The sequence below is a fragment of the Callorhinus ursinus genome, unplaced genomic scaffold, assembly GCF_003265705.2.
Source record: "Callorhinus ursinus isolate GAN/ISIS: 27379988/994484 unplaced genomic scaffold, GSC_fseal_2.0 scaffold79, whole genome shotgun sequence".
NCBI classification, from domain to species: Eukaryota; Metazoa; Chordata; class Mammalia; order Carnivora; family Otariidae; genus Callorhinus; species Callorhinus ursinus.
This window is the reverse complement of record NW_027397141.1, coordinates 2,904,974-2,920,933: the sequence shown is the minus strand read 5'-3', so window position 1 is coordinate 2,920,933 and position 15,960 is coordinate 2,904,974.

Sequence of the window (15,960 nt, the reverse complement as noted above, 5' to 3'; positions counted from 1 at the left end):
ATGGGGATCCAGGAGGGACAATTTTCAGAAAGACATCAGTCTCTATGTAACAGTCTGGTCATTCATCAATAAAAGGAATCATTAACTCGATAAAAAGAGTAAATTAAAAATCGAAATAGAATGACTGAATTTTCACTGGCCATGAACCGTTAGGGTTATCCCCAAGCGTACCGATCATATTGCCACAAACCTGGACTGTTCCCAGACTTGGGCTGCCCCCGGAGAGCCTCCTCTTGCTGCACAAGCCTGTTGATCAGCACTGAGGTCATTGCTAATGGCACCACGTTTTCTCCGAAGCAGGATGCATCTCCTGGGTCCTTACCAGTCCGTCATGTCTTATTCGGGGTACTTCGGTGCGACATCAGCGTTTCTAAGGTGTTCCACATACAGGTAATGGCCCCTTCCCGGTCCACCCTGGCTTCCTGTTGGGTGGTTCACAAGGCTTCCCACCCAAGAAGATCAGCAGCACCTAATCTGGTGCTGAGGGCCAAGGAAGCAGGACAAAATGACGGGTTACAGGGCCACCCAGTCCTTCTGTTATTCGCTCTTGTTCTTACCTCCTGTCCCAGCCGGTCACAAAGTCCACATGCCTCTCATTCCCAGCCTCGCCCTGGACCCTGAGTCCATCTACCGATGATCCAGCCTTCTAATTGCCATCTAAATGCTTCCAGAGCAGGTTCCCCAGCTCCAGCCACTTCCCCTCCCTGGAAGCCACCCTCACAGTAGCAATGCTACTAAAACAGAGTTTTCATGCCCATTCTCTGTTCTGAAGTAGACTGGGACACCCTACAGCCTGTGACATTGGCTGGTGTCCTCTGCTTGGCCTTTGCCCATCTGCTCCCACCTTTTCTTCACTGTCTCAGGGCTCCACTGTGCCCTTGGACACATACCTTCCTTCCCAACCTCCACAGAAGCCTTTTCTCTGCCTGGGAAGCCCATTCGGCATCAGCCAGGGAAGAGTCTGTGCCCAGGTCCTGCACATTCCTCCAGGAGTGCCGAGCTGCCTGTCTCCTTCAGCCCCCAGTCCCACTGTGCTGGGACCCTGTCCTTTCTGGCACTGACCACAAGCCACACTGTGTCCCCAGTGCACGAGAATCGTGAGACGCTGATCCCCGCTGGTGGCCAGCGTGGTGCCTGGGACACAGAAGGGGCCTTCTTGCTATGAGTAATGACAAGGACAAAGTGAAGGTGGAGACCCGCGTTTGAACCTGCTCTGGAGAGGACCCATCTGAGGGGCATGCAGGGAAAGCACTGATGCGGGCAGTGGTTTACAAGAAGGGCTTCATCCCCTCCAGCTCGCGACGGTTGGACAGGTGCTCACCAGCCACACCCTGCCAACAGGCAAAGAATCAAAGACAATTCAAAAGCAATTGCCGTTGCATGACACCCCTTCCAAAAAAACTAAAGCATAATTCTCCTGCCATCTACTTAAACACTTAATCAGGTATTCGGTAGGCCTGGATGGAAATAAGTTAAATGTTTGGCACTTTTCTAACTTGGGTGTTGGCCTCATAGCCATAATTTTGACCAAGCCACAGATACACCTTCCTAAGACACAGGTAATACTTAGGTCCAATTAACACACTCTAGACCCGCAGAAAGGCTGGATTGTAGGTCGAGCAGTCTCCACCCTGGTCAGCTTCACCAAAATACCAAGCATCACCCCCAGAAACCTGGTTTCATGCTGAGCATGTGTTTTCAAGCCTCTCCTCTTTGCTGACACCACTGTCCCACACAATTTCCATTCAGTACGAGGCCAGGCCGAAAGGTTTCAGCTTCAGAGCTCGGGGCTGGGGGGGACATGAGCCTGGGGAGAGCAGTTGCCAACAGCCAAGGCAAGCAGCTGGTGTCCCCGCCAAGCTCGGCAGGGTTGGCAGGTGGGGAACATGCCCTTAGGCAAAGGCACATAGCATACTTATGGATATGAGGTCCTAAGACGGCACACAGGTCAGATCCAAGCCCTCATCAGCCTCATGCAGCCCACGTGTCCTTTACCAGAGAAACAAGAAGGAACGAAATACCAAACACTTCATCATCCCACTGCCCACGGTCTGAAGGGGGAGAAGCCCAGACAGAGACCACGGGAAAGACCCCAGTGTCCGGGCCCCTCTGCTGCTGCCTGGCACGCCTGGCTCCTGGGGGGGGGGGGTATGCTCCTTGGCACCTTCCATGTTAGCGGGAAATCTCAGTCCATCTGCTTCCAGACTTCTGGCAGCAGTGAACACATACACTGATGACTCCGGTATCTGAGTCTTAGAAGAATTTCACAGGATCATGTCCAGAAGCACGTCAGAGGTATTCGAAGACCAGGGGTTTACCACTGATGAGAGGACCATATTTTTAGGGTATTTTTTTAGGACATCTGAAGTTAGGGGTTCTGCTCAAGAGTGCAAGGACTTCCTGTCGCCGTTAACTGTTAATGGGACTGGGTTTCTGTCAATGATCATTCCAGGAGGCTTTGGACATCAGGAGCGTGAGTAAAGCAGAAGGAAATGGAGAAGGAAGTGGGACAGAGAAAAGGAAGGTCGGGGGCTCAAGCCTGTTGTGGGGGCACCGGAGGGAGCACACCCAGCGGCTGGAGAATCATAAGAACCAGTCCCAAACTGCGGCGGGCCCAGGGGCCACACCTGTCCTCCACCTCCGTGCCTGCTGTAACTCGAGTGGAGCCCAGGAATGTCAGCATTTAGGGCCACAGTCGGTGTGGGGCTTAGACTGCCTCATGCAGTACTTCCACCACTATAGACCAACAGGTAAGGGCTTGCGAACATGGCCCCATTCTACTGACGAGGACGCCAAGGCCCAACCCGGGAACTTAAAGGAATGTGCCCAACCTTAGGATCAGCTTAACTTGCTGCAGGTGGTCCAAAGGGGCAGCACAGAAAACCCCCAAATCTGAGCACATTGAGACACTGCGAACGAAGGGAATATTCTAGAGCCTCACAAGTCACGTCTCTCACTGTGTCTCTTTCTCTCCTCTGTATTGTTAACACCACCTTCACATGCTATAGGAAAGTAGATTTTTCCAAGTCCACCATAATGAATCGCCCTCGATTATGATACCAACATGAACCTCTCAGCCTGACCCAGAGATTCTGCTTCTTCCCACAAACGGGAAAGAAACCTCAGGGACGCCCAGCTGTCCTGGTGGGTCTCTCCTCTGGCTACCTGGATTGCACAGCAGCCCCGCAATCAAGAAGGCCCCACTTCATCCCGGCACGTACGAGTTCCTCTTTCCCACTGGAAAACCGGTAAAAACTAATCATAAAACACTCCTCATGGCCGGAGCTCCTGTGTCAAGGTTAGAAGCGTGGGTTTAGAATCCCATTTCTCCCAGGACGGGCCAGACTGAGAGCAACAGCGGAAGGAGCCCGGCCTGTCCACCTGCTTGAAGTCACTAATTAATTACTAAGACCTCTTGACAGGTCTCTGCAGAGCCAAGCTTCCTTCCCAGATCTGACTCAAACCACCCTGGGAACAGGGCATCGGCCGGAGGCCGGTGGACCTGGTTCTGGGCCACGAGGCCGGCGGGGGCCGGCCTGGGAGGTTCGCTCCCGCCTGGTCATGAACATCAGCGGGACGACAGATCTGCAATATTTCGGCAAATGTAATGAGCACAGGAAACTGACAGCAGCTCCAAATAAATTACAGCTTAAAAGACAAGGAAGGTCCCAGGAGAGACGGCCGCAGAAAGGAGCCGCTGACCAGGCCCAGGTGACACTGAACTGGAAATGGTCCCTGGCTGATTAGCATAACAAAAGTTCCAGTGTTTAAAGAAAAAGTCCTTCCATGTAAATGAAAGAGGAGGAAAAAGAAGCCCATCTTCCTATAAACATAGTTATCTTTAAAAAACGTCCAGTCCAAGGTAGATCTGAACTGTGTTGTAAACAACCCCATATAGAAATGGGCTCTTAAATAGTCCCTCTTGGTCTGTATTTATTCCTCTGTTATCTGGAGGGAACTGACCGGCTGTTTGAAACCACAACAGTCACGCACGCATGCACGCACACGCACACGCACACACACACATCCATGCACACACGCACGTGCACGCACACATGCACATGCACACACACACACACGTAGTTTCCCCCACTCTACGGAAGACCAAAGGCAGACTTGACATCACTTATGAACCAAAAGTGAAAACCACAGTAAATCAGATAAAGACATATCAGACTTATTCAGGAATTTATACCAGAGATTCAGAAATTAGCCCCATTTATCAAAAAATGTTGATTATTTTTATTATTTAAATTCATTATAAATTCTCAGAATAAGAAGCCACGCAAAAACCAAAACAAGAATCAGAATTAGATCTTTGTAAAAAAAGCAGAATATCGTGTCCTTCACTCAATTTTATTCCAGAATGTACCTGAAGATCCTTAACACTGTTGCTCAAAGTGCGACCCCGTGCGCCAAGCCTCTTCTGTGTGCCAGGCACTGCACTAGGCAGTTCTCACAACCAACTTCCAAGGGCTATTACTGCACCCATTTCAAAGATAAGGAACTGAGTTCACAGAAATTACATCATTTAACAGGTCAACTGAGCCAAACTTGCCTTATGTAGAGATAAATTCAACAGGAATCTTATATTCAAAGGAAGTCCTGGCTTTTTCCATCCATCCTATTTGCTCAGTGAGCCTCCAGACCCCTCCTGTCCTATCGTGGAAGCACCACTGTGGTCCTGAGCAGTGGGCGGCCGATGCAAGCAGCTCTGGGCCACGAGAGACTCTCCCGGGAAGAGCGTATCTCTCCCTCTCATGACAGCGCCTAGAGCAGGAGGCCCGTGAGCGTCACAGACGTGGCTCCTTCCGTGCAGAATGCCTCCTGTCACGCTGTCTGTCAGGGGGCAGGCAGGGGCCAGGGACGAACAACAGTGCATGGTGCGCCCCTAACGAGCTGTTGGGGAAGTCCCGGGCACACTTCTGTTTGCCCTTCCAAGCTAGAACTCAGGGTAAGCACTTCTCCGACTTCAGTAGATGGCACAGCTAACCACCCAAAGGCCCGTCCCTTCCCTCATGTATGAAGACACAGGGCGTTCTGGGTCTGCCCCGCATCCCTGCATCTACTTCCGCACAGGTGACTGTAGGGCCAGCCCCTATTTCTTCTCATCTCCGCCTCCCTGGGGTGGCGGTGTCCAGTCTGACCACTGGCCTCCTGCTGGTCTCTGCCATCTGCCTCTGCCAGAACGCTAACCACTAACACCAGTGTGAGAGGCTGAATCATGTCCTCAATGACTCCTCTCTGCAAGCCCTAACCCCCAGAAGCACAGGACGTGACCTTACTCAGAAACAAGGTCGCTGCAGATGTAACTGGTTAAGTTGAGGTCACACTGGGGTCAGGTGGTCCTAATCCAATGACGGTGTCCTTATAAAAGGGGAGGTAAGGACACAGCAGAGGCCACAGGGAACGCCATGGGACTCTGGGCGTGTGCTGGACCCCCTTCCCCGGCGCCTTCTGAGGGAGCGCGGGCCTGCCTGCACCCCGATCCTGGGCCGGCGCCTCCAGGACTGGGAGACAGCAGGTGCGCGGTGCAGCCCGCCCGGCTGGGGCGCTGTTACGGCCCCCGGACACAGACACCCAGCCCAGACCTTTAAATATGTCAACAGTCTACCATGTACATAACATATATCCTGAGAAATAAAGCATGCAGCTTAGTACTTCAGGTGATTTTCTTCCTACTGGTTTTCCCAAAGCTGCATCTCCCAGGTGACTAGCCCAGGATGATCAAGTCTGAGTTGCTCACAAACTTTCCATCAGGACACTTGCCCCAGAGAATTCGTCATAAATCTACAGAGAGCAAAGCCCTCTCACCACCCACCCCCACAACACTTAAAACATGAGTCGATTCACCAGGATCCGTGACCAGGCACTTTCCACCAAGCTGGCTCCCTCATGCCCCTGTTCTGGCGGGAGCGCCTCCTGGGGGTGGGGTGGAGGGCCGCATCCAGCAGGCATCCAGAAGTGTGAGCGTGCAGGCGAGGCTGGCTGGCGCCCGCCTGCTCATCCACTATTGCAGGGGGAAAATCGCAGCGTATCACTGCAGCAATTAATCCGCACTTTTGTAGCTGAACTCACAATACTCGTTTCAGGATAGAGTTGGAGTGAGGAGAGCCTATCTATATCTGTAAATGAATGATATCATTATTTTGGGAAATGAAAGTTTAAGCTCTGTAAAACATACAATCCCATAGAGATCTCAGCGAAGGAACTTGTGCGTGCAGGTGTTCAACGTGATAAGGTACGTCACCCTTTATCTGAGTCCTCACAGGCAAATATTAACATAGCCATGAATTAAGCTTTTAATCCCTTTTATTATAAATTGAATATCTTTATTTTAACAAACATCAACAATGCGCATTATTGTGGTCCCAACTATTCATTACTATTCCCCATAGCGCACCGTTACATGATACGCCACAATACACGTGTTCTGGAGCGGCGGGCATCTGCCCGAGCACTCCACACTTTCCCTCCTTCCTTCCTCTGAACAAAGACATGCTCCGCTCCAAGTCGGGAAGGAGGGCCTGGCTCCGTTGGCATGCAGCAAGGCTAAGAATGGGCTTCATGTTGGAAACATTTGCTAGAAATCCAGTTTTCTTCCTCTGAAATATTGAAAGGAGTTTGCCTGAGATCAGAACAGCACACCTAAGGGGTTGGTGGGGACCAGAGGCCGGGCGGGGGCGTCGGGTTGGGTCCAATAGGGGTCCAGACTCCGTCCCACATGCCAGTGACATGCGGTGGCAGTCTAGGCTCGTACAGGAGGGGAGAGCCTCAGGCGGTCACCGGAGGCACATGACTTACTCATCACGTCAATGCAGCGCGTGTTCCAGAAGCTTCTATGCACACGCGGCCTGGGCCAGGCCTGCAAGATGCAGGGTGCAGTAGGGGAGGCTCTGGCTTCAGCGGAGGCAGCAGCATGAACCCAAACAGTCAGGAAAAAGGCAGAACGCACCTCAGCACCTCATGGAGGTGTGAGAAATCGAGGAGGAGGGTCACTGATCGCGGGACCAAGGCAGGTTCTGGGGTACAGACAAAAGTGTCACGGATCCAGAAAACACGCCAACACCACGGTGGAGGGCACGTCAAAAGGTGAAGCAGCCGCAGCGTGGCCGTCCCACACGTGACTTTGTAGGTCGTGACCCTTGACAGGAGAGGAAACCAGGCCTGCCACAGTCAGGGACCCTGCAGGGAGCATGGCGGGTCCATGACACCTCCCCAGCCTCACAAAGTCATTTTCCAGCAAACTGCGCCGACTCCCCGCCATGATCTTCACATGCGGTCTTTCATGCTGGTGTCCAAGCACAGGTCTACTACCCCCACACACTCGTGTGCATGCTCATGTGGCCACACGCACACACATGCACATGTCCACAGCCCGAGTTTTCACAGAAAGCAAAGTCATTAGAAAAAGCACACGATTCTGTCTTGTGTGGCGTTATGGCTGCTAGTCAGTCCCTGCCACCCTGACCACGGAGGTGACCCAGGGCTGGGAAGGGAACCCCGATGAGTAGAGCAGAGGCTCCTACAAGCCCCAGCACTGACACTAAAGGTGTACCTGCCATGGATGCACTCGGGGTGCACTGCTGCTGTAGGGGGCCCAGGAACGAGGGGAGCAGCTGCTGAGGTGCTCCTCGTGGGCAGTGTGTGGGCTGCAGCTTCACGAACACACCATGCTCTGCAATTTTAACGAGCCTTAAAAGTACAGTTCCAGATGTCTCCACGTCCCCCACCATGGAGGACGGACAAGTCGACAGACAGACAGATGTCCACCAGACACAGAGGCTACAGATCCAGGAATTTGGAAGGAACCACAGGTAGACAAAGACCTCAGACAGCTGCCTGAGAGCACCGGACAAGCCCCATCTCTGCCCCGGCCTCTGTTAAATTATATTTTTGTTCTCTGTGTCTTCAGGGATATTATTTCTCCAGTGAATATTCTCGATCAGAGGGCTCCACGGTTGCCGGAGGAAAGTGAGCGGAGATCCAGTGCCATGTGTAAAAAGACTAATGCTGATGGCGCACATGGTGCAACTAAAGGCGGCCAGGTGATGCCTGTGTCGGAAGCTGTGCATCTAGTTTAGACAATTCAGAGTAACCTTCATTATCCTCAAAAAGCCTTCTGATTGTTTTCTTCTTTCAAATGCTACCTTTGCACGTCATTTTTCCAGCTTGACCATGGCCCTGTTAGAGCTCCAAGAAGTGCCTGCCTGACGTCCTGAAGGCAATCCTCGGGGCTCCGCGGTCGCTGAGAGGCGAACACTGTCCCCACGACGGTCTCCTGTGCACAGTGGGGCTGTGGCCGCCACGCCTGGAGAACAGAGCCCACGTCCACGGCAGGCACAGCCACAGGCTTTGGGACAGGAAAGCGAGCTCCGCCTGCCCCCTCCCCCCCGTGCGCCTGGGGGGTCAGAGGCTGCGGTCTGCCTGTAAGCCTCAGGGAGTGACACGTGCCCTCACATGAGGACGCCTTTTTGGGGAAGCCGGTAGGGCGTGGTCCACAGAGCACAGCTATCACTCCTTGCGGCAAACGATGATGCATCCCTAAGCCGGACTAGAGAAACGCATTCTGCCGATCCTACTAAGACCTGTGATTTTATGGTCACTTCATAAGCTTAGGTTTGCAGAGCTCACTTCTCAAAAGGCCCTTATCTTGCAAACTTTGCCCGAATCAGGAGATGCAGGAACAGCAGGGTCTTGGAAAGGACTCTTCGCCTGAGCCCCCCGCCTTCAGGCCTGGCTAATATCTCTGTGCATTCGTCTCCCACCCCGTATTTTATTTCTTTTTCTTGAAAAAAAAAAAAAAGCAAACTTCTGTGTTAAATGTATGCCTTACACTTTACTAATTGGCTCTACCTCAAAATGAACACATATATAGAGTAAATTTTTAAAATTACAAACCTTAGGTACAACTAGAAAAATTAACTTTCATTTATTAAATTATTAATAATGAATATTTGTTCTTGCCTTGAATTGGTCCTTTGAGTTTATAACAACAAAATTACTATGTGTTCTTCTCTTGGAATCAGACTATATTGGTCCAAAAAAATTTGGCATCAAATTTCTAACTTATTTTTGTGTTTCTAATTTAACTTTCTAACTTCATAGATGCAAATGCTACTTTATTTATTTATGTTGGCTATGGTACTTCATATCAAACAATGGTTTCATTTTCCTTCAGGCTCTACTACTGAAGTAATTTCTCAAAAATGCCAGGTATCTTTTCTTATAAAATTTGTTTTTCCCACTTCTATGGGGCAGAAATTGAAAGGAAAAGTGAAAAGTTCTGGATCAGTTGGATGCTGGTGGTCCATGTAATTCCTTAATGTTTCCCCGATTCCAAGCTCCTCCAATGACCAAAACACCCCAGGTACCTACAGTTTCACTGAAAGCTCAACACACCTCATTCTCTGGTTAATAACTCACGCCTCGTACAGCCACGGAGATGTGGCTCTCCTTCGTGAAGGGCTGCTCCCTAGTGTCTGCAGCACCTTCAGGAGGGACGGGGCTGAGTGCCCAGCCTGCAGAATGTCCTCTCCATCCGCGCAGACGGATCAAACACTTCAAAAAGAGGCAACTGTAGTGAAGGAAATGTCATCAGCACTGACGGTCACAGATTTTGAAAGATTTGGCCAAATGATACAGCCAGTCAAACTGCACGAAACCTCCAACCCTGGGTAGCTAGCTGGCCTCTACAAGACAGCACTTTGCTGCAGTGGGAGCTGGAAAGATTTTGGGCAATCTCCCCTCTGTGCCCCACTCTGCAGGAGCCAAAACTGCAGGTGGGGGGAGGCAAAGGGAGCAGCAGGTTCCCCCATGCCTCCCACCCCCTCCAGGTAAACGTGCCCCCACCCAGAGGACAGGCTGGGGACAAGCCCCACAATCTGGGGGGAGGGGCCATTACCCCAGCAAAGCAGGACTAACAGCCACAATTGGGGGACCTAACATCTGGGGGTATCCTGCTGCGAGACTGCACATACCCCCAGCCCAGAGGACTCACCCCAGAACAGAAGGCTCGATGCCTTCAGGGACAGCAAGCTCCTGGCCACAGGCTGGGGACGGTCTCAGTCGGGGAAGAAGTTGTGGACATGGACCATGGTGATGGTCGCAACACCATGGGAATGTGGTGAATGTCACTGAACTGGACACTAACAGTGTGGTGAAAATTGTAAATTTTACTCATATGTATTTTACCACAAGTTTTTAAAATGAGTAGAAAAATTAAAGCAGCAACGGTGCTCTGACATTAGTTTCAAACGTAGCCTTAAGAAGCCACTAACTTCCTTGGGCTCCGCATTGTCTTGTGCAAAAGGAGTATCTGAGGTTACTTTGTATGATGTATTTTAAAGCAGCAAAACCTATTTTCCTGGAAAACCTGACACACAAACCCAGAATCAGGTTGCTGTTGTCTTTGCTCCATGCCAAGAATAGTTTCTGTCGATCAGACTAATGCAAACGGGCTGAGTCAGAGCTTCTCTGGTCCAACCGGGCACCTCAACACAACCCCAGAGACCTACTGATATGGTTTACAAACACCCAAGATGTATCAGTCAGGCTCCTCAACTTCTCAACATCTGTGATTCCTGATCTCCTGCACTCGAGACGGAAAACATCCAACAGGAAGTTACCCTCATGATGGACGAACGACAATGCCCAAGAACCACACTGAGGCCCTGGGCTGCTCCAGAGCATGCATCAGAACTGCAGCGGTGACTCCCGTAACCACCTGTCTCACGACCAGCTGCCCAACCAAACCACGTGCTCCACAGATGTGTCCAGGCCACGGACGTGTCCACGCCATGTACGTACCACCAAGGACCCCCGGCCCCTGGCTCTCTGGCATATGATGGATGTGTCCTTCCTGACCCCCCGTGCTTTAGCCAATGGGCTGTGAGTGGAAAAGCTGTCTGTCAACTCCGACCCAGAGCACTAAGCTGCTAGAGGAAGGCCACCCACGGCTGCCACTCTCCCTTCTACCAGTCAACAACTCCCGTGAGTGCATCCTGGAAGGAGAGAGACGTGGGGCAGGACGCCAGCTGGACCTTGAGGAGCCTTTGCGGATTCCGGCCACTGAGCTCCGGGGATGGTTGGTTTCCTTCACAAGACTTAGTTTGTCCTGACTAGCACTTTATGCCCAGTTCCAGTATCTAGGACTCACCCTAAGACTGGCCAAGTGAATACATCACATGCACGCACACACACGTTATAACAAAATAAATTTGACAACAAGCTCATGCAAACATACCTGATGAGCATGTTATCACTGAGCATGCAGCATCTATTAACAACTTTTCGAAGCATCTGCCCCAGAGTCCAGCTATTCTGTCCCATTCTCTGTCCCTGTGGTCAGCCTTCCACCGGGGAAAGCCACCTGACACCCTCACCTTTGTCAAAAGTCTGGGAAGGAAGATCAGAAACTAAGGGCACTTGGGTAGGTCGTAGTTGGGCTCCGAGAAGACGGTGACGGGCATCAGCTTCGCTATAAGGAGTGAGATTAGGAGACCATTCTGGGACCAAAGGAGTGAGATTAGGAGACCATTCTGGGACCAAAGGAGTGAGATTAGGAGACCATTCTGGGACCAACGGAGTGAGATTAGGAGACCATTCTGGGACCAAATGACAGGAGCAGATCAGGTGGCCTGTAAATATAGCCCTTATTCATCAGAGTCTCCCTTGCAGTTCAATCTGTTATTATTTAGTGTTTGTGTCCAAACTGGTGAAGGGCAAGGAGGACAGTCGCCAAAGGCAGCTTCTACAGAGTCAGGACACAGCCCAGTAGTTTCTAGAAATTGCTGCCTGCTCAATGAAAGGAATGTTTATCCCAACACCAACTCCTGAGGCAGTCAGCCGAACGTGGCAGAGACCGGATGAAGGTATTTACGCCGTGCGTGTGCGTGGCACGGCTTACTAAAATGAAGATGAACAGCCCCGCGATTACGGGCCCAGGCTGCTCTCTACAGCATTCCCTCATGGAACAGAATTAATTAGAACTCACAAGCTAAACAAACCACCGCAGGAAGATTATCTCCCATAATTGAATTGTGAACTCTGATGCTTATGAGTTCAACTGTCTTAAATTAATGAGCCCTGTCTGGTGGGATCCCAGGCCTTTCTTAACATGGAAATCGTACAACCCTCCTCAGTTGTAGGCTTTTCTCAAAACTGGTCCTACTGTTTGCCACAGTGGCCCATTTGCTTTTCTAAGAACTAAAAGTCTGCTTCTCAGGACAACATTGTACATAAAGAACGTGCAAGGTTCTATCAATCAGATAGATGACATCATGTTCTTAACCATCTTGGAGGACCCAGATTGGAATAAAACAAACATAGTTACAGCTTTCATTGATTTATCCTTAACCTTTGCATATGTGAGACTAATCCAATCTAGGCTTAAAATATATGTGCTCCATTAAAAAATGCTAGTGATTAACACTTATTCAAAACCTGCCCCTTAACACTACCTCAAGCGTCAGCCGGGCAGCAAAATCCCTTTGTTCAATCCCATAATAATTTCTGGTAGGGCAAACACAAGAATGTTTGTAACTTCATTTATTTAGGGATGAGTTGCCCATATGCTTTCTCCCCACTTGCCCCTGGAAAATTGAAAAACAAGTATTTCCCATTGCAGATGGCACCGTTTTATCCTCACTAACAAGGACTTGATCTATTCTAAAATTAAGCTCCACATTACTGATACTAATCACCTTTATTCAGCTGGTTTATCATTAAGGGCCTCATGCAGCAAACTAAATAATTAAATCATTCTGTTATCACAGAGAGCACTTTACAACCGGTACCTTGGGAAGTTCCCAAGCATATGACATTTTTTTAAGTTGCTACAGGTCAGTTACTTACTCTTTTTTCCTAACGGTGGAGGTGAGCACCTGCTATAAACGGTTTTGGGGTTTTTCCCCCAACAGGCTAAAATAATTGCAACCATGCTGAACTGCATTTGAATTTCAAAGCCTTACTCAATGGCCAGCAAGCAAGAGAGCCTGCTGCGATACAGACACACCTCATAGGCTGCCTTGTGGCCTCCATGGGCAGTGTGTCCCGCTCTGCTGTCCCAAAATCCACCCTTTGATCCGGGGACTAGACGGAGGACGGGTCGGGGGACAGAGGTGATGCATGAGGAGAGGAAGAACGGACACTGTGTGTGGAGAGGAGAGGAGCCTGATCTTTGGCGGGGCTTCCTTGACCCCTCTGGGCTCTTCCCCCAGGTGGTCTGAGAGACTCCTCTGACAGATGGGGCAGAGACAGTCCCACACACCCCTACTTGGGGTTGTCCAAAATGCTTCCCCACTTGACCCCTGTGGTTGTGATGGGGGCGTGGTGGCCAGAATCTTGGACCCCAGACCTGGTGTGGACTCACGGCAGTACGTGTAAAGGGCTCACGGCGTATGTAGGAGACAGGAATCAAACACGCCTGCCTCCCGAGTCAGGCAGATGCTGGGACCCCACCAGTCCCACCTCCGAAGTGAGGCGCCTGCTCTCCAGACACAGCACGTGCCCCCAGCAGCTGGCCCTCAGCTTCCAGCCCTTCTCGGGAGCTGCCTTGTCTGGAGAGAGCCGCCTGGCCCAGGTTCACCCCTCTGGGTGCAGCCCATATCAAAGGTGGCCCACACAGGCTGGAAAGGGTCGGCCCGCCTGCCCCAACTCAGGGAAGCTTGAAAGACCACGCAGGTTCAGAGTGCCCCATGGGGCCAGCCTTTGTTAGGGCACGGCCAGCCCGATTTCTCCTGGGCCCCCCACTTCCTTCCTTCCCGTTGTCAGCTGAGGGTCCCCAGAACTCTCCCAAACAAATGGTCCTGCACACTGCCAGGGAACCCAGCCTCCAACAATCGATCTATACTCTGCCTCGAAGAACACCTGCTCAGTGGGTATTTCTATCCAATCATTCCACATGCATAAATCCTGAACCCACAGCACTTCCCAGCTACAGGCAGCCAAGAAAACACTCCAAGGAGGACCCGCTAAGTCCATCTCTACTCTACACAACCAGGGCCTTGAGACTTTCAGTGAGGTCTCATGGCCGGGTAGGGGACATCTCCCTACAGCTTCTGTGGAGAACTTTCACCCTCATGCGCTCCCTTTAACCCTCCATAGAAGGGATGCTACCTCTGCTTAAACCTACTCCTGCCAGGTCCCTCATCTTCTCTGAAGGACTCAGGTGCCCCATCTACTCTGGGATTATGCAGTCTGCAGGACACATGCAGGTGGTCTCAGCAATGCACGGTGCACAAGTAACAAGACAAGAAAACTGAATAAGTGCATCAAACCTGTGACTTCATTCATAGTACTGCTTACTCAGAAGCTAAAACGGTAATCTAAAAAATAGTAATTTATGCTTTTAAACAGAAATTAAGTTGAGGAAAATGCTAATTATATACTAGTGACACTGAGCAAAAACACTGGGAAGGTGGCACAGAAATGAAGATGTTTGAGGAAGCGGCTGGGGCCAGCTGTCCATCTGGAAACATTAAGTTCCTTCAAGGCAGGCTCTGCTCAGGTGGGAGAACTCACCCAACCCACCGCCTGGAAATCCATGCTACCAGGTGTTTGTCAACATTTCACAGAGATAAAGGAAGGCTGCTGAAGGATGAGCTCATCCAGCGCTCTGCTCGGGGTCAGCCAGACGAAAAGCAAGTCTAGGATTATTCCGGGATCCCCTTTATGACTTTTATTTAAAGTACTGGGTTTAGGGTTACCAACGGCCTGTATTAATGGCACCGTAAGAAACAGCTGATGAAAGCTGTCCTCACAGCTACTGGTAACAGGACTTTCAGCACTCTGGACAGCCATCTTTCTAGGAGGACCTACAGGAGAATTTTCTCTTAAGACTTAATACCAGAGACGACAGGGCGCCTGGGTGCTCAGTCGGTTAAGCATCTAACTCTTGGTTTCAGCTCAGGTCATGATGTCAGGATCGTGGAATTGAGCTCCACGTTGCTCCGTGCTGGGCGTGGAGTCTGTTTGAGATTCTCTCTCCCCCTCCCTCTCTTAAAAAAAAAAAAAGACTTAATACTAGGGATGAAGTCCTACTGAGCGCCAGTTATATGCATATTTGTTGTGTGCTCTAGATGGTTTGTGTCTAGATTCCGTATTTGGATTAAACCCACTCGGAGTATAGCATGGCATTTTGTACCAGTAAGTGTGGTGACCATTTCCAGAGGGAGGAGGCCCAGGCAGGAAGCAGTGCGGGTGATGCCCACAGGAACTGGAATGGGGAACTGAGTCCTGCACCCGTGAGTTCCATTTGGGGCATGTTAGTTACATGTACAAATGACTGTCCCAAGCTTTGAATCTCTGCTTGTCACCAAAAGATAATGCCAGTCGAGGTCCTGGTCCTTATCCTACGTAACTGTGTGACACTAAACAAGTCCCAGTCTGTCCGTCTGTCTTAGCTGGGGCTGCTGTGATGAAGGACCACAGACCGGGCAGCTCAAGTAACATTTATTTCCCACAGCTCCAGAGGCTGGAAGTCTGAGAGGAGAGCGCCTGCACGATCGAGCTCTGGGGAGGTCTCTCTTCCCGGTCCTGTCTTCCCAGGTGGCTGCCTTCTCGCTGGTTGTCACTGGGCAGATGGAAGGAGGGAGAGGCTCTCTCCCTCAGAAGGGCACTAATCCCATCACGGGGGCTCCGCCCTCAGGACCTAATCACCCCCCAAAGGCCCCACCTCCTAACGCCACCACCTGGGGGGGTGCACGATACTCAGTCTACAGCGGACTCACTCTGCCGCTACAAGCAGCTTCCCGTGAACACCGGCTCTCACTGGGTGGGGGGGGGCACAGTTGGAGGAATTGTGTTTAGTGAAAAAAGTGCAATATCTGGCTCAGGGGTAGAAATTCTGATTCAAACTCTGACTTCAAAATCAGGTTTCCATGACAAGACCTTCTCAGCCACAAAGGAGACCACCCATATGGGGGGGGGGGGGGCTTGCTTCACACAGTCCAGTAGCCC